Source organism: Rhinolophus sinicus, chromosome 16 (assembly GCF_057876585.1).
Source record: "Rhinolophus sinicus isolate RSI-liver-muscle chromosome 16, RSI-T2T, whole genome shotgun sequence".
Taxonomy (NCBI): Eukaryota; Metazoa; Chordata; class Mammalia; order Chiroptera; family Rhinolophidae; genus Rhinolophus; species Rhinolophus sinicus.
The window spans coordinates 58,616,333-58,639,086 of NC_142516.1; the positions used below are offsets into that span (position 1 = coordinate 58,616,333).

Sequence of the window (22,754 nt, forward strand, 5' to 3'; positions counted from 1 at the left end):
ACGACCTGAGTGTTAACATGCTGAGAAATAGCATATATGTTTAAAAGAAACACTGAAACCATTTAAGGAACCACTTGAAGGAAATCACCAATAAGAAATCTGAATTTTGGCAATAGATAAAAGCCAGCTTACCTTTAGAGTTCATTCTCTTTGCAAGCATTTAGGAACATGACTAGATGAGAGAATACAAAGATCTGTAAGAGTAAAAGGTGGTTATCTTCACTTTGTGCTCAAGAGGATTTTGGAGATAATGACTTTTTAAAGTATAACTTGGTATAACTTGTCCATTCATAAAAGTAGTGATATATATATGTATGTGTATATATATAATGTATATATATCATGTATACATGATATATATACACATATATATGTATAATATATATATATATGATGTATATATATTATATATACGATATATACATATATCATATATCATATATATGTCATATATATGATATACATATATATTCTAATTTAAAATTGAAAAAAGTATATGAAAAGTCACACTTATAGTCGAGTACATTTCTTTCCAATTTTTTTGGTTTTAAAGTTTTGTTTGCCTATTTATTTGGTTAACAGGTACATTAGTCAGGGTAGGCTGTAGGTTATGCTGCAGTAAAAAATTACCTCTGGTATCTAAGTATCTTAATATAACAAAGGCTTATTTCTAATTAACTCTGAATGTTTAATAAAAGAGTACTTTGCTCTACCCCACATGGTCTTCAGCTGATGGAAGCTCACTATCAAAAATGTGGTTTCAGAGCTTTCAGCAGAAAAGCAGAAACAGAAAATGACACACTGGCTTTTCTGCTCACATTTCATGGACAAGAGCTATCAATGACCCAATATAAGTGCAAGGGGTCTGGCAGAAGTAGTCCCCTTATGCCCAGGAAGAAATGAGAACTGGATATTGGTAAGCATTATAATGTCCACCAGAGGTAATATGCTTTTTACTTTATTTTATTTTATTTATATGTTTTTGGAGTGGGGTGTGTGTGTGTGTGTGTGTGTGTGTGTGTGTGTGTGTGTGTTTGGTTTGGTAACAATTTCTGAGGAATTTGACCTTATATTTTTTTATCTTACACAACTCCAACTTGTCTCAGAATCGTTGGGAATTTCCATGTATAATGTTATGTTGGCACTTTTTAATCTAAGCATATTACTTACTAAATTCCTTTCTGGAAAGGATCAGCTTAATATACTAGCAACATAACTGACAGATAGGAGCAGAATGCATCCCTGGAAGGTAGTAGGCAGGGAGCACTCCGTGACCATGACCTCTGTGAGCTTACCTCTTACAGAATGCCACTCCCAACATTCCAACAAAACAGGACTTTCTCATCCTGCAAGATTAGAAAGTAAAGTATTTTAATTTATTAGGAATTTGAACTTTATTTCTCCTCCACTAATGAGGTCCTTTGCATTTCATTTTACTTTTCAATAATTATATAGCTCTTTTTCCTTTCTTATAAAGAAGCAATTAATTAACCACAAGAAAAGTTTAGATAATCCAAAAGATATATGAGGTGGAAAAAGTCATTTTCAAGTTTAATAATGTAAAATGTGCATTTTCACACTTTTAGAAGGAAAAAAGGAATTAGGCTAAAACCAAATTTTAAGTGAATCTGATTTTTGATGTTCTATAAAATTTGTGAACTGTTGCTTTGACTTTTGTAAATGGAGAAGTTCGATAGAAATTCAGACTTTTATCACTGGACAGAGTGGTCACTGCACATAGTATCCGGTAAGTGATATTTCAGTTTAATTACAATCTCTGTTTTTATTTGAGGAGGGAGAAAATATAATGTGTTAATCATACACCTATAGGTTTTCTCACCTGAAAATTTAAAATATCCTTAGTTCAAACTAATTGTATTTGACTTAATGGCCCAATTCTAATATCATCTTGACCACATCTTGGAACTCACTCGAAGAAATGATTGTTTCGTTCTCCTGTCAATTCATAGCCATTTGTTAACCAACTGATTTAATAAGAACATTCTTACTTCTTTTTAGTTAATCGGGTGGTTGATGTTCTCATCTAATTGATTTTTAACTACCTGGGAGCAGAAAGTATGGTTTATTTCACGCTTTAAAAAAGCCCTGTATTAGTTCCCTATGGCTGCTGTAACAAATAACCACAAACGTGGTGGCTTAAACCATCCGAAATCTATTAATTCAAAATTCTGGAGGCCAGAAGTCTGAAATCAGTTTCACTAAGACAAAACTGAAGTGTCAGCAGGGCTGCACTTCTGTACTGGCTCTAGGAAACGATTTGTTCCTTGACCCTTCAAGCTTGTGGTGGTGGCTGTCCTCATTCCTGGATTTGTGGCCACATCACTCCAATCCTGCCCCTGTGGTAACATCGCCTCATTCTCTTCTCTGTGTGTCTAATCTGCCGCTGCCTCTCTCTTTTAAGGATTCTCATGATGACATTTAGGATCCATCCAGATAATCCAAGATGATCTCTCCATCTCAAGATTCTCATCACATCTGTAAAAGGCCCTCTTTCCAAATAAGGTAGCATGTACAGGTCCCAGGGGTTAGGACACGGACATATCTTTGGGAACTACAGCAGCCTACTACGGATTGCAGCCCTTGCCCATCTTGGAGCACAGTGCTTCAAACATAATAGGTACTCAGGAACATCTTGAGAGCAGTATCTTTCTGTTCTCTGTCTCTCTGGTTGTAATGTCTCTCATCTTTTCTTCTAGATTATTTCCTCTTCTGTGAACTGACTTCTTTGCGCACCATCAAAGCCAACCAAAAGTGGCAGTCTTCATCCTAGGGACGACAGTGGTACCTCGGTTTTCAAACATAATCCATTCCAGAAGACCGTTTGAGTTCTGAAACGTTCAAAAACAACCAACAGCTAGGCCTCAGGATCTTGCACTCAGTGGAAGCCGCGTGCCATGTTCGACTTCCGAGGCGTGTTCGAAAACCAAAGCATTTACTTCCGGGTTTCCGGTGTTCATAAACCGAAATGTTCATCAACAGAGACGTTCGAAAACCGAGGTACTACTGTACATAATTTTCCACTTCAGTTCTCCACCAATTACTAATTCATTCTTTCAATGGCTTTATTTCAAAATTCATGAGACATGAATTTTGTGTCTAGTATTCACTAATTGTACAGGCAGCTGAGGCAAGAAGAACGATCTCAAAATTACAGATTTTGCAGCCTAAGAAAGTGGGGCTGGTGGGAGAGATAACTGGTACCTTCATAATGGTGGAGATGTATGATAGACCCTTCTCAAACCTTTTGGATGCAATACTAACTTCAGTCTCTAGGCTTGCTAATCAGAGTTTTTGGACCTAGATTAGAGGAAATTTACTGAATCACACCCCTTTACTTTGTTTGCTACACACCATTTTCAGAAATCTGGGAACTCTTTCTTTTCTGGTCACACTTTGCTGGGCATCACAAGGAGTTCCTATGGGCTCAGGGCAAGACATCTGATTTCTAACCCCAGTTTAATCCCTATCTCTCTATATAATGTCTTTGGCAAGATACATTCCTTCTCCTTCTAATTTTCTAAGCTTCAGTAGGGGAACATTGTATTTCAATGTATCATTCTCCACTAACTTAACCAACTTTAAATTAATGTAAAAATACACTTTTAATGAGTAATTTAGAAGTAATATATATTTCTACATGAATGCATTTTATTGTCTCTCCAAAGTAAATCATATGATGCATTGTGAAATCCAATAATAGAAACAGAAACAAGATTTAAAAAGACAGAGAAAATCTATTTTGTTGCTGCCAACAGGCTGGAAGTCCCCTTTAAGAAATATTTTAAAATTAAGATAGCAGCTGGAAGTAATTAGATATTCCAAAATACTTCAACATTCCTTATAGACTGTCATTTATAGGAGATTTTTAATCATGTATTTAAAAAAAGAAACAAAGAGTGGGCCTATCAGCAAAGGATTTTTGGAAAAATTGCTTTCTTATTTCTAAGCAAAGCAGAGATTATAGATACTTGGCTCTAGGCAAGCCTTTTTCTTCTGAATCTTCAAGAAAAGTATCTCTGATTTGTGCCTGCTGCTCCCCCCTCTCTACGCTATTTTCATAGGGGTATAGGCAGAAAATGGAAGGGCATTAATTTCACATATATTAAACCAGCAATTAAGTAAAAAACGTTTATGGAATTTCCTCTTAACATTTTATACATTTTTGGTCTGCTAGTTTATAGTTTGATCTTTTTAAAACTTCTGTTTTCCCAAGAGACTCATAAGTCTCTTCCTTTAAATGCTTCTATCATTTTTGTTTAATTCCTCTCAAAAATTCCCAGGACATTCTTTCGCTCCTTTAAAGCAGAGACAACAATTTTAGGGAAGTTGGTTAGATTCCTGTGGGTCAGAGTTATCCTGGCCACTCAACACAGGATGTCTGCTACCTAATTGAGGTGGTGCCTCGTCTGAGGTCTGTGTTACTTTAATGTCTCTGTTTGCCTACATCTAAATTGAGCATAAAATATATGTCACATGAAACTTAATGATTGCTAATTAAGCATGCTCACTTCCTCACATGAAATACAGTACTTACAATTAAACTATGACATTTATATGTTAGTTATAAATATACTTTATGAAGAAAGCCCCATAAATTCTTTGAGAAAATAAATTTTTCCTGACAATATTTTCACTTTTCTTTCCAATTGAGAAGCTTCACCAACAAAGACTGATATAAGAATAAGACAAAAAAAGACTATAGTTTAAAAATTCTGGAGGCTGCACAGGAACAGGACCCTTGACTGGGAAAATGATGACTGTCCTCCAGTCCTCCCCCTGCAGCCACACATCTCAGTCTGCCCTTTGGCTGTCTCCAAGGCCCCCTAAGTCACTATCCCTCTGCTGGAGCCCAAGAGATTCTCTGCTTATGCACTTTGTTTGCACTTGGAAAAAAAAAAAAAAAAAGAAAGAAAAGTGGTGCCTTCAAATTGAGCATCCACAGATCCACGGGAAGAAGGCAGTGTATGTGTTATGTGAGCAACCAACACCATCCTGCCACAAAGGAGAAACCGACAAGGTAGCTGAGGGTTCAAAGCCAAGGGAGCAGAAGACCAAGAGGAGCACAACATGCAAAAGTGGAGAGTTGTTCTGATTAAGTCCAAGTACTACATCACTACACGCTCCTCAAACTGGATACAAAACAAGAGTACCTGATACATCCTTCTGAAGCAACAAGTTTATTGCAAGATTTGGAAGAACCAACTATTTTAATAAGAACCATCTTCCTCTAAAAGAGCAGGAGAGGAGAGAAAGGTCCCAGGAAAAACAGTCCAGTCTCTGAAGTCTCACCCAGGTAGGGGCCAAGTAGTGGACCTGCAGCAAGGGCAGCCTCTCCTCTTGTCCCCCAGGGGGCTATAGGCCGTCCTCCAAGCTCACCAGCAATTTTGGGTACGATGTTTCTGAAGGCCACGGTGATGCCAAGTACCCTCCTGATATGAATCCCATGCAGAGGACACCATGGCAGTTTGTACACCTCCATCATCCACTGGACCAAGTCCTCTTACCCAAGGCGCCTTGTACACACAAGTGTACTTTTTGCACTACTGACAGCTGCAGTTTCTGTCCTGCCTCTCGCCGATCTCCCCCACCATGTGGCTGGGCTCCTTGGACTTCAGCATCTGCGAGTTCAGCATTTAAAATGCAGGGAGTCTGGCTTGACCTCCCCGGAGTCTGGTTATAGCCCTGCCTTAGCTGTCACAATCTAAGTGGGCTTCACTTTATTGAGTTTGGACAGCCCCTTTTCGGACAGCCTAAGGCAGAGCTTTCTTAGGCAGTTGCAGTATCTCCTAGCCATCCGTGCCTGATTTCCTCTGTGGTTCCACTGCTGCTGCTGCTGTTGTGGATACTGGGGTTGTGGCTGGTGAGGGAGACCCCAGAGCTACTCTGGGGGGCTGTACTAAGGGTGGGGTTCCTCCACCACAGCTTGAGTCTGGGACTGGCGGTCCTGGGCTTCGGGCTGGCTGGCAGAGCAGCAGACTCTTTGGCCTTCTGACTCATGGTTGTTAGGCTGCTGCTCTGCCTGTTGGAAACTAGAGCACTCTGGCTGAACCTGAGCTGGGCAGGACTGCGGTCAGGGGAATCGAAGGGCCTTACCTGGATGGTGCAACACTAGAATTTGAGCCTTTTTGTGTTGAGGATCAGATACATGGCCATGACATTGGTGAATGTCTTGTTAGTCAATGCATCCTGGATCTGGTCCCACTGAAAGCCAAGGTTCACCATCTCCTTTGTTACCCAGGGTCTGTGTCATCACGGGGTGACTCACTATAGGGCCTGAGTTCCTCCTTCTGACCCACGTTTAGCTCCGGGTCCGGCATGATGTCTATTAAATTTCCTCTATCCTAGGGTTTGAAGGTTATCAGGTTTTTTTGGAAGTTTTCCATTTCAAGGATAAAAAGAATGGTATGGCGTACTTCCCCTGTAGTACCTGCTGACTCAGCTGCCTTCAGGTGCTTCCCTTGAAAGGGAGGGTCCCAGGGACCACCCCATACAGCATCACTCCCAGCCTCCAAATATACACTGCAGGACCACCATACTCGTGGCCCAGGAAGAGTTCTAGGGCAGCATAGAAGGGGTTGCCACAGATTATGCTTAGTTTACTGGCACTGAACTGGGTACTGAATCCAAAGTCTGCAATTCTGGCATTCATTTTACTGTTGAACAGCACGTTCTGTGGCTTCAGCTCCCTGTGAGCAATGCCTCTCTGGTGGCAGTGGTGCACGGCTGGTACCAGCTGCCGGAAGACACCTCTGGCCTCTTTCTCTTTCATATGGCCATGGGTCTTCAGGTATTCCAGCATGTTCCCTCTGCTCATGTGTTGGATTATGAGGAAGAATGGTTCCTTGTTGTCAATCACCTCATATAATTGCACTATATTGGGATGCTGCAAAGCTTTCAAGCAGCTGACTTCTCATAGGAGAAGCCTGTGGAGGTTGGCGAAGCCCTGCTGTTTTACAATTTTGACAGCCATCCTGCCACAGTGGGAATGTGCTGACCCAACTTCACCTTGGCATAGGTGCCCTCGCCAGTGGTGTTCAGGAGCTTGTAATGGCCACTAAGGGGCTCCCAGTTAGCAGAGATGGCTACAAGGTCATGTGACACGGTGACCCAGCTAACTACACTCACTGATGACACTAACTATGCTCACTATGCTTACTAACTATGCTAATAAATAACATCTATACTAACTATGCTGACTAAATATACTAACTATATATATATATATATACACAATATTATTAACTATACTAATAAACAATAACTATACTAACTATGCTGACCAAATACACTATGTCAACAGTATTACTGTGCTAATAAACAACAACTATACTAACTATGCAGCTAAATATAACTATATCAACAATGCTAACTATACTAAGTGTACTAACAATGCTAATAAAAAAAAATACTAACTAAAAATTTTTAGAGAAAAATAATGAAAAAAATTAGAAAACAAAAAATTGAGAATATTAAAATAAAAGAAAGAAAAAAGAACAAAAGAAAAATGGGGAAAGAGAGCAAAGAAAAAAGAGAAAGGAAAATAATAAGAAAACAAAAAGTGAGAAAATTAAAATTAAAAAATTAGAAAAAAAGAAAGATGGGAAAAGAGAGCAAATAAAAAAATAAGAAAAAAGAAAATAATAATAAAAAAGAAAAAATGAGAAAAAGAAAACAAAGTGTAGAGGAAAAATAAAAAGGAGAAAACAAACTAAGAGGTCCAAGTCCAATAGGTCACCACAAATCAGCTTCCTGGGCTTATACGGACAAAAACCTCAGTTTAGTCAAGGCTATATAGGAATATAGGAATTTTTTTTGTAGTTACATCACACTGGTGCTTTATGAGGTCAGGTGTGTGTGTGTGTGTAAAATATATCTACAAGCAATTGTTCTTAAAACCCATCTTCTGCTTATTAATACCATGGGTTAGCCAAGTAGTACCCCCAGAAAATAATTTCAGGTGCGTATTCATTTTGGATACTTTAAGGTTTTGTTTGTTTGTTTGTTTTTAAAACATGGAACCTTGTTAAAAGTGAAAAAAAGGAAAGTGGTAATAAAAGAAAAATATTGGGGGGATCACTTCATAGATTATATTAATGCCTAATCTCTGTGCTGTACACCTAAACAAATAAAAATAATATTGAATGTCAACTATAATTATATATGTGTGTGTGTGTGTGTGTGTGTGTGTGTGTGTGTGTACACATATACACACACACACACTGTGTTTCCCTGAAAATAAGACCTGGCTAGACAATAAGCTCTAATGCATCTTTTGGAGAAAAAATTAATATAAGACCCAGTCTTATTTTACTATAAGACCTGATAATATAATATAATATAATATAATATAATATATACCAGGTGTTATATTAATTTTTGCTCCAAAAGACGTATTAGAGCTAATGGTCCAGCTAGGTCTTATTTTCGGGGAAACAGGGTATGTTATATATATTATATATATGTACCCTGATGATATATATATATCATCACAGGATGTCAAGTACAGCATAGGGGATATAGTCAATGGTATTATAATAGCTATGTATGATGTTAGATTGGTAGGAGACTTGGTGGGGTTATTACTTTGTGAGAGGTGTAGACGTCTAACCATTATGTTGTTTTGTACACTAAAACTAATAAACAATAAATAAATAATGGTACTGGACAAAAAAGAAAAAAAAGAATTCTGACTAAGTGGAAGAAGGTCTGGATTAGGCAACATATATATTTATATGATATATATATATATATATATGTATGTGTTTTTTTCTGTTCTGAAAATTCCAAGTATCTAAATTTACCCTTTTCAAAGCTGGTTAGGTTGCTGTTAGTGAATCACACATGCATTTAATGACTAATAATCCATGGCATTCAAAAATGTGCTTTTGTGCAAGTGTGACTAGGGATGTCTCACTGTTAATCTACATCAGGCTGGGATCTATGTACAGTAATTACAATAGTTCAGTTCACACCCATATTTCCATTGTGTCCCACTACAATATCCCCTTTCTCCACAAAGAAAATGAAACTAGACTACCTTTTTACACCATACACAATAAATTCAAAATGGATTAAAGATTTAAATGTAAGACCCAAAACCATAAAACTCCTAGAAGAAAATATAGGAAGTAGATTCTTTGGCATTTCTCTTAGTAATAATTTTTGGATATGTCTCTTCAGGCAGGGGAAACAAAAGAAAAAAAGTAAACAAATGGGATTACATCAAACTGAAAAGTTTTGCACAACAAAGGAAACCATCCATGAAATGAAAAGACACTTTACCAAATGGGAGAAGATAGTCACCAATGATATATCCAATAAGTAGTTAATATCCAAAATATGTAATGAATTCGTACAATTTAACACCAAAAGACAACCCAATTAAAAAAATGAACAGAGGACCTAAATAGATACTTCTCAAAAGAGAACATACAGATGGCTGGTAGACATATGGAAGGATGCTCACCATCACTAATCATCAGAGAAATGCAAATAAAAACCACAATGAGATATCACTTCATACTTGTCAGAGTGGCTGCATCAATAAATCAACAAACAAGTATTGGGGAAGATGTGGAGAAAAGGGAACCCTCGTGCACTGCTGGGATTTGAAATCTGATCAGACACTATTGAAAACAGTATGCAGGTTCCTCAAAAAGTAAAAATAGAACTACCATAAGACCCAGCAGTCCCACTTCTGGATATTTACCTGAAGAAATTCAAAACATTAATTTGGAAAGTTATATACATCCCTATGTTCATTGCAGCATTGTTTACAATAGCCAAGCTATGAAATGACTAGATAAGAAGATGTGGCAAATACATATATATGTGTATGTGTGTGTGTGTGTGTATGTTTATATATATATATATATATACACATATGTATGTGTGTATATATATATATATATACACATATATATATAATGGAATATATATAATGGAATATTACTCAGGCATAAAATAGAATGAAATCTTAACATTTGGGACAACATGGATGGGCCTAGAGGGTATTATACTAAGTGAAGTAAGTCAGACAGACAAAGACAAACAGCAACTGATTTCACTTATATGTGAAATCTAAAAACCAAAATAAACAGAAAATAAAAAATAAATTCATAGATACAGAGAACAGACTGATGGTTGCCAGATGGGAGGGAGGTTGGGGGTTGGATAAAAAAGTGAAGGAATATAGGAAAAAAATGATTTTGTTTCTCCTCAAAAATAAAAGAAATTAAGGGAAGGAAAATATGATATAAAATGCTTTCCAAATATGATATCAAATAAAGCCTAAAAACCCTCTCTGCTCCTTTTATTCGTTCTTCCACTCGGCCAAACAATGATCTTTGTACTGTCTCCATAGTTTTGCCTTTTCTAGAATATTATGATTGCAATAATACAGTATGTAGCCTTTTCAGATTGGCTTCTTTCACTTAGTAATATGCATTTCAGTTTCCTCCATGTCTTTTCATGGTTTGAGAGTTTTGTGGGTAGTGTGTGTGTGTGTGTGTGTGTGTGTGTGTGTGTTAGCACTGCATAGTATTAGACTGGATATACCAAAGTTTATTTATCTGTTTACCTACTAAAGGACATTTTGATTATTTCCAAGTTTGGGGAATTGTGCATAAAGCTGCTATAAACATCAGTGTGCAGGTTTTTGTGTGCACATAGGTTTACAACTCCTTTGAGTAAATACCAAGGAGCACAATTACTGTATCATATGGTAAGAGTATGTTCAGTTTTGTAAGAAACTGCCAAATATCTTATTAATTGGCTGTACCATTTTGCATTCCCACCACATGCTTACCAGCATTGGATGTTGTCAGTGTTCTGGATTTTGGACATTGTAATAAGTTTGTAGTGGTATCTCATTGTTTTAATTTGCGTTTCCCTGATGACATATGCTGTGAAACATCTTTTTCATATGCTTATTTGCCATCTGTAAATCTTCTTTGGTGAGGTGTCTCTTAAAATCTTTGGCCCATTTTTTAATTGGGTTGTTTTCTTATTGTTGAGTTTTAAAAGTTCTTTGCATATTTTGGATAATATTCCTTTATCACATATGCAAACATTTTCTCCCAGTCTATGGCTCATTTCTCATTCTCTTGGTATTTTTTATTGTGGATCAGAATTTTTTAATCTTAATCAAGTCCAGTTTATCAATCATTTCTTTCATGAACCATGTCTTTGGTTTAGTATCTAAAAAGTCATCATCCTGCCCAAGGTCATTTATGTTTTCCCGTATGTCATTATCTTCTAGTTTTATAGCTTTGTGTTTTACATTTACATTCATAGGTCTATGAACAATTTTGCTTTCATTGAAGAGTGCAAAGTTTGCGTATAGATTTTTTTTTCCATGTGAATTCCTGTTGTTTTAGGACCATTTGTTGAAAAGACTATCTTTGCTCCATTGCATTATTTTGCTCCTTTGTCAATGATCAATTGATTATATTTATATGGACCTATTTCTTGGCTATTATTTTCTATTGATCTCTTATCTATTATTTCATTAATACCATACTGTCTTGATTACTGTAGCTTTATAGAATCTTAAAATCAGGTAGTGCCAATCCTCCAACTTTGCTCTTCCCCTTCAATATTGCGTTGGCTATACTTGGTCTTTTAAATTTCTACATAAAATTTTAGGGTCAGTTTGTCAATATGCACAAAATAACTTAGAGCGATTTTGGTTGGGATTGTATTGAATTGATTGATCACAGTAGGGAAGAACTGACATCTTCACAATATTGAGTTTTCTTATTCATGAACATGGACTATCCATTTATTTAGTTCTTTGATTACATTTATTAGAATGTTGTAGTTTTCTTCATATAGATCTTGCACATATTTTGTTAGATTTATAACCTATGTATTTCACTTTTTTGGGTGCTAATGTAAATGGTAATGTGTTTTTAATTTCAAATTCCATATATTGTTAATTCTTTGGATTATCTGCACAGATGATGTCAGCCGTGAGCAATGATAATTTCATATCTTCCTTCCTAATCTGTACACCTTTTGTTTTCTTTTCTTGTCTTATTGCATTAGTTAGGACTGGACTGATTTTAATTTAATCAAATAACTCAATCTTTTTCCTTAAAATATCTACATATAAGGTAAAGGAAGAGAAAAATGTGAGAATGACAGAGATTCAAATTTAATAGACTATGGCAAAAATAGCATCTTTCTTTTAAAAATTATATGCATTCTAGCATATGTATGTGTTTGCTTACGTTTGTAGCTGACACCAGTTTGTGAAGTAAAGAAACAATTTGAGATCAGAACTCTGACCCTGTGAGATCACTCTGAGTCCAGAAGCAGTTTTCTCAATTAGGCAGGTGGGAGAAATCATTCTAAAAGGAATGAAAGATAAATGACTCATATCATGCAAATGCCAATGAGACTACCAACCAAATATATTCATTTAAACTGGAAAATAAGTTCATAAGCAATCAGTTAATCTGTCAGCTGTACAAAACATCTCCTCCCTAATATGTGAGAGCAATAAATGAATGTAGGAAGTTCATTACAGAATGTAGAATTAGAGAAAAGGGAGTTTGGAATGGTCTATCGCCTAATACCTGCCCAGGAATGTATTGAGTGAGATTCGGCCCTTAATAGAATCTTATTATGATTTAATTACTATGACTGTGAGTAAACTAATTTCCCTTCTCTTATCATCCTTTCTATGACTTTTAACATAGTTTTTATCAGTTAATACTTGGAATATTTGATGAATTGCTTGCTGCCTTTTTCAAAGGCATTCAAGTCAAATGTAAAATTCAAATTATTAGTGACATTAATGAATTGACTTGTTGGTTTTGTGGTTTATTTGGGGGGGCTTCCCCACACATCAAGTGACATGTTAAGCAGGATTTTCCCCTAAAGGGCAATTTTATGGGTCTGATGGATAGGTAATGCAGGTGTGTAGAAATTTCAAAACTAATTGAAATATAATAAATGTTCCACTGCTCTGCCCTGGAGCCATAGAACAGCAGGTAACATATCTTTGCTTTTCTTTATTCCTTTTTTCAACATGTTCTTTAGCAATAGAGAAATCTCTTCATTTCCTGTGTATTTACAGTTTGGCATTTTTAAATTTTCTCTTATTCATTTCCAAATCCTATTAAAATTGCCAGTTTTATTTTAACCTGTTAAAAATATTGGTTTGTGGTTATAGCTTTATATAGTCACTAGTTCCCAACATAGATAAGGATTGTATATAAACACCAGTCCTAAGCAGAAATATTTCTATACCACCAGTCAATAACCCCCGTGTGCATTACCAGACCTGACTATAACTAGGTGATGAATGGAAATTAAAACTCTAGGTTTTCTAATTAATTGTCTGAGTACCCATTGTGATGAGCATTCTGTTTAGCAATTCTAGAAAATCTGTGCTCTCAAGATGGTTATTAACTCTGAAAAGACAAGATATCCACACATGAAAAGGTGCTGAATAGGAGAGTTAAATAGCCTATTAAAAAAAAAAAAAAAAAACAGAAGAGATGTTCCCAGGCATTACACGTTAATATGATACAGACAATAAATACAATGAAATTCAGATAAATTCAGGGCAAGCTGTAAGTAAACTCAATCAGAGGATGTTCCATTGCTGATCAGACTTGAAGGATAGGCAAGAGTCAAAAAGAACAGAAGATAAGGGTGAATGTGTAGATGGATAAAGAAACTAATGGAGGGGGACAGAAATGTTGTAAATAAACATGCTGTATTAGAAGCGTGACTTTATCAGTCGAACTAGTTATGGAGCTCAAAGTCAGAATGCTCTATCTAATAAATATCTAATGGCACACCTGAACACATCATCCTTGGTGTACCTGGGTATTATTTTAATAACATTATAATGAAGCATTCCATATTGCTCAATGTTTTGTTTTATAGGTTTGTTCTTCAACTCAACTGAGACTTCCCAGAGGCAGGGGTTGTTTTCTTTCTCTTCATTACCACTAGCCTTTAGTACATTACTTGGTACATGAAAGTCACTAACTAGACACTCATTAGATGCATGAAAAAAGGCAAAATAAAGACTGATAGATTTTCCTATTAGTATAGAACATAATTTGCCATTAACGACAGAGTGTACATTCTCAGTAAGAAAGGCAAGGATTTCTGAAGAGTCTCTGGTTTCAAAGGCAATACTACATGGCTTTCCACTAAAGTTGGGATCAATTGAATCACACCTTTGAAAATGTTGAGTTAAACAAAGTTAAATGGGCTTATTTTTAGGTAGTCAGTCATTCAGTGATATTCATTGAATAGCCACGATGCACTGGGCACAGTTCTAGGCAAAGTCAACTAAAGATAAAAATCTCTGCTTTCATGGAGCCTATATTCAAGCAGAGGGAAACAACAACAAAAAATTAAGTAAAAGTTTTAATGTTAATGGTATTTTGAAAAAATGGCCCAAATTGTTTATCTCTTCCTCTGTCCACATCCCTTGCTGTGTAACATTATACTGAAGTCACACTCTGATGCTGTGCTTGATCATGTGATCTGCTTTGGCCAATAGGAGATTAACGAATGGATTTAAGCACATTGAAAGGCTTGCTGTCTTTTGCTTCTCTGTGACTGTCAGGAGACTATGCTGCTGCTAGTTTGCTGAGGATCAGGGATACATGCTGCAGAGCCCAGATGCTCCAGTCATCTCACCGGGGCCCTCCTAGATTAGCCAACATCCAGGAGACTCAAGAGACATGTAAACAAGCCTTGCCCATAGCAGTAGAGCTTCTTAGATGACCCACAGTTGGCCATACACACCGGCATGAACTCAGGGCAGATTAGATAAGTGATATACATTTGAAGCTAAGTAAATATTTATGATTATATGTCATGAGAATTTGAGGTTTTTTGATCATGCAACATTATTGTGGTAATGACAATTACTGTGATAGGGAAATAAAAAGCTGAAAAGGCCAGTAGGGAGTGTCAGGAAGGGATAGTATTAAATAAGGTAATCAAGGAAAGCTTCACTAAAAAGATGATATTTCAGAAAAGACAGAGGAGGTAAGAGAAGGACTCATGTAGGTCTCCGGGAGGAAAGAAGGAGCGCTCAGGCAGAGGGAACAATGTATGCAAAGAGAGACCCTGGTGTGGTGTGGCTGAGGAATCACAAGAAGGCCAGTATAGCCAGAGACCAGAGAGTGAAAGAGAGACGTGGGTGATGAGGCCGGGGAGTAACGGGAGCAGGACAGACCCAATTCTGTAGAGCTTCAGGAATTTTCAAAGCCTTGGTATACTAATAATCTTTGTGAGTTTCCAAAAAGATTTAGAATTCCGCAATTCCTCAAATGTATTTGATGATCCAACACTCTTCCCACCCCCCAGAGTATCTCAAAGCCCTAGAGCTCTGCAGAACCCACCTGTGGGTAGTTTTAATCTTAAGGTCCCAGGCAAGGCTGAGATAGAATGGTCTGAGGCAGGCTGAAACGAGCACCCTGACAACATTCCAGAAGATCCAGGCGCTTGGGTGAAGTCTGTTCCAAATCACGCCCCTGCTAGCTATGCGATTTGACATGCAGCAGATATATTAGCTTTTTTCATTAGAAAAGTTTCATATGTGGCATATTACATCATCACATAAATGTTCCAAATGAAATAAAATTCGACCAAGAAAAAAAAATTGGACAGTGTGTGAAAATGCACAGAAGTTATAAATCACTAAAGCCTTCCAAGCTTTCCATTAATAAAAAAACAAGGGTAGGTTTTCCAGATGTTCCTAATCCACATTTGGATGGCGAGCCAATACTTTAACCTGTCTCAGCAAAGAACATCTCATTTCTAAATAAAAGAAAGAAATGGAATTGCTGTGATGATTTTAAAGATGGATTAACATTTAAGTGACTTACATAAAAATGCACGTGGCTATTGATTTGTTACAGGAAGAATCATCTCAATCCAAGGCCCCTGATGCCAGAGAGGTTTGCTGTTTCTGTTGAATTTAAGACCATATATAGATGAGACAAGATTTTTCAATCACAATGTATTATTTGGTTCCAAACTCCCCTCTTCCCCTTCTTCATTACATATTTTCACCCCTACTAGTTCCAAGTATAGCTACTTCTGAGAGTAAGAAAAAAAATTAAAGGTGAGAATGTGTAGCATCTCCACTGAGACAGAATCCACTGTGTATTGTATTTACTTTTAAAAATCTCATGGCCATCAGCAAAACTATTTGATCAGTTATGCCTTCTACATTTCCCTCTGTCATACTGTATATGAAATCATATGAGTAGAAACATCTTGAAATACTGCAAATTAATCATTTTTTGTAAGAAAACATGTACCTTAAATAGCATTATCACATACATTCAAAAAAAATTCACTATGTAAGTGCAAACTACTTGTCTGCAGACTGAGAAGAGGCAAATTTTCCTTCGCTCTCCTTAAAGATCCATATTCCTTCCCTCCATGACAAATCACACTCCTCTAGTTCTTTCGCTGTAGGCTAGAAGGGACACTTTCCCCCCTGCTTCTAGTCCACAGAGCTACTGGCAGGGAAGACTTACCAACGTCTGTAAATGCCAGAAAGCAGTGTGTACAGGAGAGCCAAAGCAAGACCCTCAGATTCGCCTGTGGTAGAAACCGGCTGATGGCCTCGTTCCCGGCAGGGGTTATACGTCCTGCTAGGATGGAACCACTTCACACAATAGCATGGCACTGCATCCAGCATCCTTCCAGAGGGTGGGATGGGATTATCTTCTTAATCAAGTAATAGATATTTACTGCTTACCTGAGAAACCCTGTCTGCTAGATACTCAGAGATACCCACAGTGTGACACCAATCCCGGCCACAAGGCAAATACACTATAGTGAGGGGAGGAAGATAGCATGAATTCCTATGTAAAAAACAATGATTAACTGTTCAAAATAAATTGAGTGGTTCAGATACCAACATTACAGAAGTTCAGTAGAGTAAGATTTATTACTTTGGGATGAGTCAGGCCATAAGGGAAAACTTCAGAGATGAGGAAACCTATTATTTCAGCCTTGTAAGCTTAAATTCAGTTAGGTAGGTTGAGAGACATGGAGATGGATATAAGCAAGGCTTTCAATTTTTTTTTTTTTGTGGTTCGGTGGTGGGTGTGGGGGAACATATATTCCTTCAAAAAAGAAAACTGTATTAAGTGTATCAGGCATTATCTTAGGTGGAAAGATAGTAACAAAACAAGATTAGAATGCCAATTTCCCTGGATCTACTATTCTAAAGGAAAAAGCAACAGACAAGTGATGAACAAACATTAAGAATGACATCAAACTGTGGTAAGTATTATAAAGAAAATCGAAGAGGATGTTGGCACAGGGAAGGGATGGCTGCTATCACCAAGATGGTCAGAGAAGGCCTTTCTGAGGAGGTGGCATCTGCAGAGAATGTATAGGGCAGGATTTCCTCACCTCTGGGTTGTAGAACTCTTGAGGTAGGTCCTGGGAAATCTTGAAAAGACTGACGGGGGCAAAAGAGGGGGGAGAAAAAAACCCTTTTCCATTGAGATTGTTTTTGGAGACTTATAGTGCACATTAGTGTATTAAGATGCTTGAAAGTCCTATGGTAAAGAGAACCTACCTGAATGTAGTGCTTCCCCAATATGCTTGAACATGATGGTGTTTTTTTGGTGGTGTATATCTGAGTGTGGAAGTTGGGGGAGTGGAGGGGCAGGTTGTTACATAATAACATTTCCACTACTGGTTCTCAAAATGCTACTAAATGCCAAACGAAGGAGTTTCAAGACTCCCACAGATTAAAACCTGATTGGGGCTTCACCTAGTTGTGCCACATGGCAGCCTGTTTGGAGTTTTATTTATAGTAAACAGGAAACTGTTTTCTTTTTTTAACAGGAAATTCACAAGGTAAAAGTATGTGTTTTGATAGTATTACCTTGACAGTGATAATGCTGAATGGGTTTCACAAAGGAAAATAGAGAACTAGGGAGACTATTCAGGAAACTATTATTCTAGTCTAAGTAAGAAAGCTTGAATCAAGAAATAGCAAAAGAAAGAAAAAGGGGAAGACTTGAAAAATTAGGAAGGAAGGCTTTGCCAAGCAAGTGGATACCTCATTTGGAACACAAGAGACACTAATTAGTGAGTTGGAAGCAGTGGGTTGGTACTGGGTGGGTAGATCAGAAATAACAGAAAAAAATTAAATAACATTTTACAAGCACAGAAAAGATAGGCAAGGATAGAAAGATGAAATGACAATAAGGGTTGAAACAAAGTTGAGGTTATGATATGAAAGGCCTAGAGTGGAAGGCTTAGCAGTTTACTATTCATTTTATAGGCAAGCTAAAGGGTCTTCTTAATAGGAGCCATTTTGAAGTATGTGTTAGAAAGTTTCATTAGGTACTAGCATGTAGGATGAAATGAAGATAGGACGAGACGTGCCAGGTTAATTTCAAAAGCCTGTTGAAAGATAAGCAGTATTGAAAAGAAAATGCAGCGTGGGAATAGGAAAGAGGAAGAAACAGCTAATGCTGTTCACAGGTAGACTATGGAAAGGACCACGTGGGTCGCAAGTGTTGATAAGGAAAGAAGAGTGGAGCACAATGGCACCTTTATCAAAACTGGGAAGGTAGGTTAAACAATTAAAGTTAAGGGTGGAGGCAGCAGGTACCTGGGAGCAGATTTTCAATTCAATCTGGAACATGCTGAGTTTGACTGTCTGGTGGCTTCTTCAGGAGAGATGTTCTGCAGCCCCATCTGAAGCTGAAGGGAGATTTCAGGCCTACAGGGAAAGACTAGAGAGGATTAGTTTAGCATAGAGGTTAAGAGTGACTAATAGACTCTGCTCTGCTTCCGCACTCACCATACGACTCTGAAAGTTATTTCTTTCTGTGATGCGGTTTCCTCATCCTCAACATGGGGATAATAATAGTACCAGTATCATAACTTTTCTGCAAGGGTTAAATAAATTAGTATACGTGAGGTGCTTAAAACAGTATCAGGCACACAGTGCTTCTAGGACCAGAAGTATGCTATTATTTTTACTATTTTAAGTCTTGTTATTCAATGACATAGATAAGGGACATTTTAAGTAACGAACCAAAGCAATAATCTTCAAATTACTCTTTCTATGCTCAGCATTTAATTACACAAGCCTTTTTAGTCTTCATCCTTCATGAGAATGAGTAAGTGATGCATATCGCTACGGAGTTTATATTTTGATTTTTAAATTCAAGCTCAGAAGAATAGCATATTAAAGATATGACACACTAATATTGTTACCTTGTGCACAAAAAAAGCGTTATTTTCTTTGTAACAGTTGATTAATTAGACCATTATAGTAACATATAGATCAGACCTAGATGTTGAAGTAATTTTTAAGACAATTCAAGACTCCATTAAATTGGGATAGACTTGGAGATTCAAAGGGATGAGCGGAGAAAAAGCCACTTTGTTCCTGAAGATTCTATTTCAAACTGTTCCCATTACTGATGATCTTCATGAGACTCAGCTCAGACTCCTTAGGGTTAGAGCTAGGAAATTTTTAAAGAAATATGGTCTCCAAAAATATATGATTATGGGAATTTTAACCATTTTTAATAGAAAGGCCTATTTATTTAACATGAGAATGTTCACGATTTATGTTCCAATAAAACTGAAAAGATTATTAATGCAGTTTAATACAGCTGGTTGGGAACTGCTCCTTTAAAAGCTTATGCCAGGTAATCCAGCCTGTCTCTCAGAGTGGCCCTTCACAAAAGACAGGATTATCTCGTCAGTACATCCTGTTATATTGCACAGTGAGGATGCTTCACCAATCCAGCTGATGATAGTTTTCTGGAAGCAGTTAATACCCTGAAGAAGCGTGCTAACAGGAGAATAGCACAGTTTCTCTTTCAAAAGGGAAAACGGTTGGTTCATGTGTCTTAAATGCATAAGCCTCAAAAATAAAATTGCAAGGGTGACATTTTAGTGTCTGAAAAATATTTTTAATGTGTCTTTTAAAGGCACATTCAGTTATTTTATTGAACTTGTCCTAATAGTAGCCAATAACATCTGTTTAAAATTTTGATGAAACATAACTGTTCTATCTCATGTACAAGTACATACAGATTAGATTTATGCCTTTAAAGGTTTAAATCAGAGATACATAGAAGAATTTTTTTAATATTTCAATTTTGTTATCGAAGGTATGTAGGGTATACATCTTTTAGCAACTATAACCAGGTCATATAAATATATAAGGATTTAAGCACATGATTATGTTCAATTGTTGATCACAAGTTGTTGTTTTTTTTTGTGTTTTTTTTTGTGCTTCTGTATGTCTTTATTTATTTATTTTTTTTGCTAAGATTGTTTCTTTCCTCTTAAATGATACTGTGAATCGAAAAAGATGTTTTCCTTTAAATTCATAAAGATGTTTCATGTTTAATGTTTGAAACACCTGGAGCTAAAAGAAAGTTGTCACAGCATAACATTTATAACTATATTTTATATGAAAGAACGCATAATCTCTATCTTCAGTTTTATAAAAATCTCCCTGCAAAATTGAATGGACGATTCTTTTCAGAATCTTTCAAAGAAGCTGAACAGGAAGCTGATACCCTTACAAGTATTGGGCACTGGGTGGGTTAATTTGGTAGAGGAAGTAGTTGAGTCTGAAGGGGAAACTGGGCTTCCCAGCCCTCTCCTCCTTGACATGAAGTCCACAGTGACAGCACAAAGCAGCATGGAAGGAGTACTCTCCACATTTGTTTTAGTGGAGGAGATGACCTCTGTATAAACATCAACTATGAAGGCTGAGCATTCATAGAAACAAAACCTCGTGAAATAAACCTAACACAAGATGAGATGCATTCATGGTTCAGCGAGAGTCTCAACTCCTTGAGAGCATAACCATAAAAGGTTTATTTTCCCAATAATTGTTAACAAATATACATTCTTTGTTCATTAAGACCATATCTTTTTCTATCTTGATAGTGAGCTTAGTCAGATTATTCATTTTAGGTCATTACAAGAGTCCCTCTTTCCTGCTCTGACTCCCTGAAGTTGGAACAGAATGAAAGAGCACTGACGCCTTGTGTGGTTGCGAGCTGAGGCTACAGCACTCTCCCGACGGCTGCTGAGGCCACAGGCTGGGTGTGGACACCCTGTGCTGCCTCCTCCCAGTATCTGCTCATTTGATTATAAAATTCTGAGATTATTCATGCTTATTATTCACATGATCCTAAAGTGGCCCAGCAGAAATTGAGACTGGGAGGTAAGCCCAACAATCGAAACATCTGTAGAGCCAAGATTAGAAATCTCATCCCAATTTCTCACTTTGTGGCTTACCTAAGAAATGAAACCCAAGTACTCTTCTGAGCAATAGGACTTTAATTTCCCAGAACCCTTGAGAAAGTCACATTGATGTAAAAATCTCAAGCTAACTTGAAATAGTTTGAAACAACTGTTTACAATTTAGTAAGTGGGGGACAGACAACATGGGCGAGAAATATAAAATAGAAACAACAAATATAAACAGGCCACAAATAAGAAAACAGCTTATTATTTTCATATTTAACATATATAACATTTTTCCTTGATGGTTCATTTCCCACATGTAAGCTTAATAAAGCAAGAAACATTTTCTGTCTTTGCCCTCTGTATTTGTATCCCCCAGCACTTACAGTAATGCCTGGAACATTGAAGGCTCTCAGTAAATAATTATTGAATCAATTAATCAATTAATGAATAATTATAGCCATAGTTTAAAAAGGGTATGGGCAAGTGATACAAGTAAGAGGACCAACACAGGCTTTCAAGGCAACTGATTAAAGCACCGAGTAAGGAAGGCATCTATGATAAATATTAAAGACTCCCATTTGTCTCCTATAGAAGTAGTATGTCTCCATCATTCCTGCATTAGAGTATTTATGACATTGCTTTAACGTTTTGTTCACAGGTTTGTCTGCCCCATCAGACCACCATGGCTGCTTGTCTCCTGCCTCACACTGTGTCTGACACAGAGAGTTCAAAAAACATTTGATGAATGAAGGAACAAATAATAGGTAACTGGATAGCAAACATGATTCCAGATTCTTTACTAATTGATATGTCAGGAATCCCTTCAGTTATTCTGTGGAAAAGAATTACAGGGAGATATCCTTCTCAAGGGTTTTCAAGTCCTTTGGACGACTTTGGTTGATTATTGCATTCTTTAAATGTAGTGAACTGGTTTCTTCCTTTAAAGTTCCAGCGATGACCACATGATGGCGCAAGTGTTGCGCCAAAAATACCTAAACAGCCAGGCAGTGTGGATTCCCTTGGTCCCCCCAGTGCCTCCCTCTCTTCTCTTCCTGCCCCCCCCTCTGGCGTGTTTACCCTCAGGTCCTCCTTACCATCTAGTCAAGCTTCATACATACAATACTTGCCAAGAAGCTGTCAGACCGGAACTGGGTCCTGCCCACCTGAAGCTGGTATTTTCTTTGTTCTCTGACAGGCCAAATTCTGTATATTCCTCTTATCTGAAAAAAATATCTAAGAACATTTTGAATGCTGTTTAAAGCTGTGCATTCTTAGTTTGAGGTATAGGTCTTTTTATTTTGCACTTGATTGGCCCTTGCAAGTGATCTGTTCCTTCCTAAACAAAATAGCCAACAGAGCAAATTATGTCCAGGTAAGTTATGAGAATCCCCCCAACTAAGGAAACTGAGATCTAAGGCTTTGCCAACATATACCAAAGAAGTATACTCGTATCAGGCATATGGATACTTATATTTAAAGTAGATTGGAAA

At 37.1% G+C, this 22,754-nt stretch overlaps 1 long non-coding RNA gene across 1 annotated transcript; it reads right to left on the reverse strand.

Annotated features, from left to right (window-relative positions):
• Positions 1–1,229: 1,229 nt before the first annotated feature.
• LOC148755012 (uncharacterized) lies at positions 1,230–18,756 on the reverse strand. Its single transcript, XR_016019161.1, has 3 exons — positions 18,650–18,756; positions 15,888–15,970; positions 1,230–1,346 (listed from the first exon to the last, which is right to left on the reverse strand). It is a non-coding gene; the product is annotated as an uncharacterized LOC148755012 (long non-coding RNA).
• Positions 18,757–22,754: the final 3,998 nt, after the last annotated feature.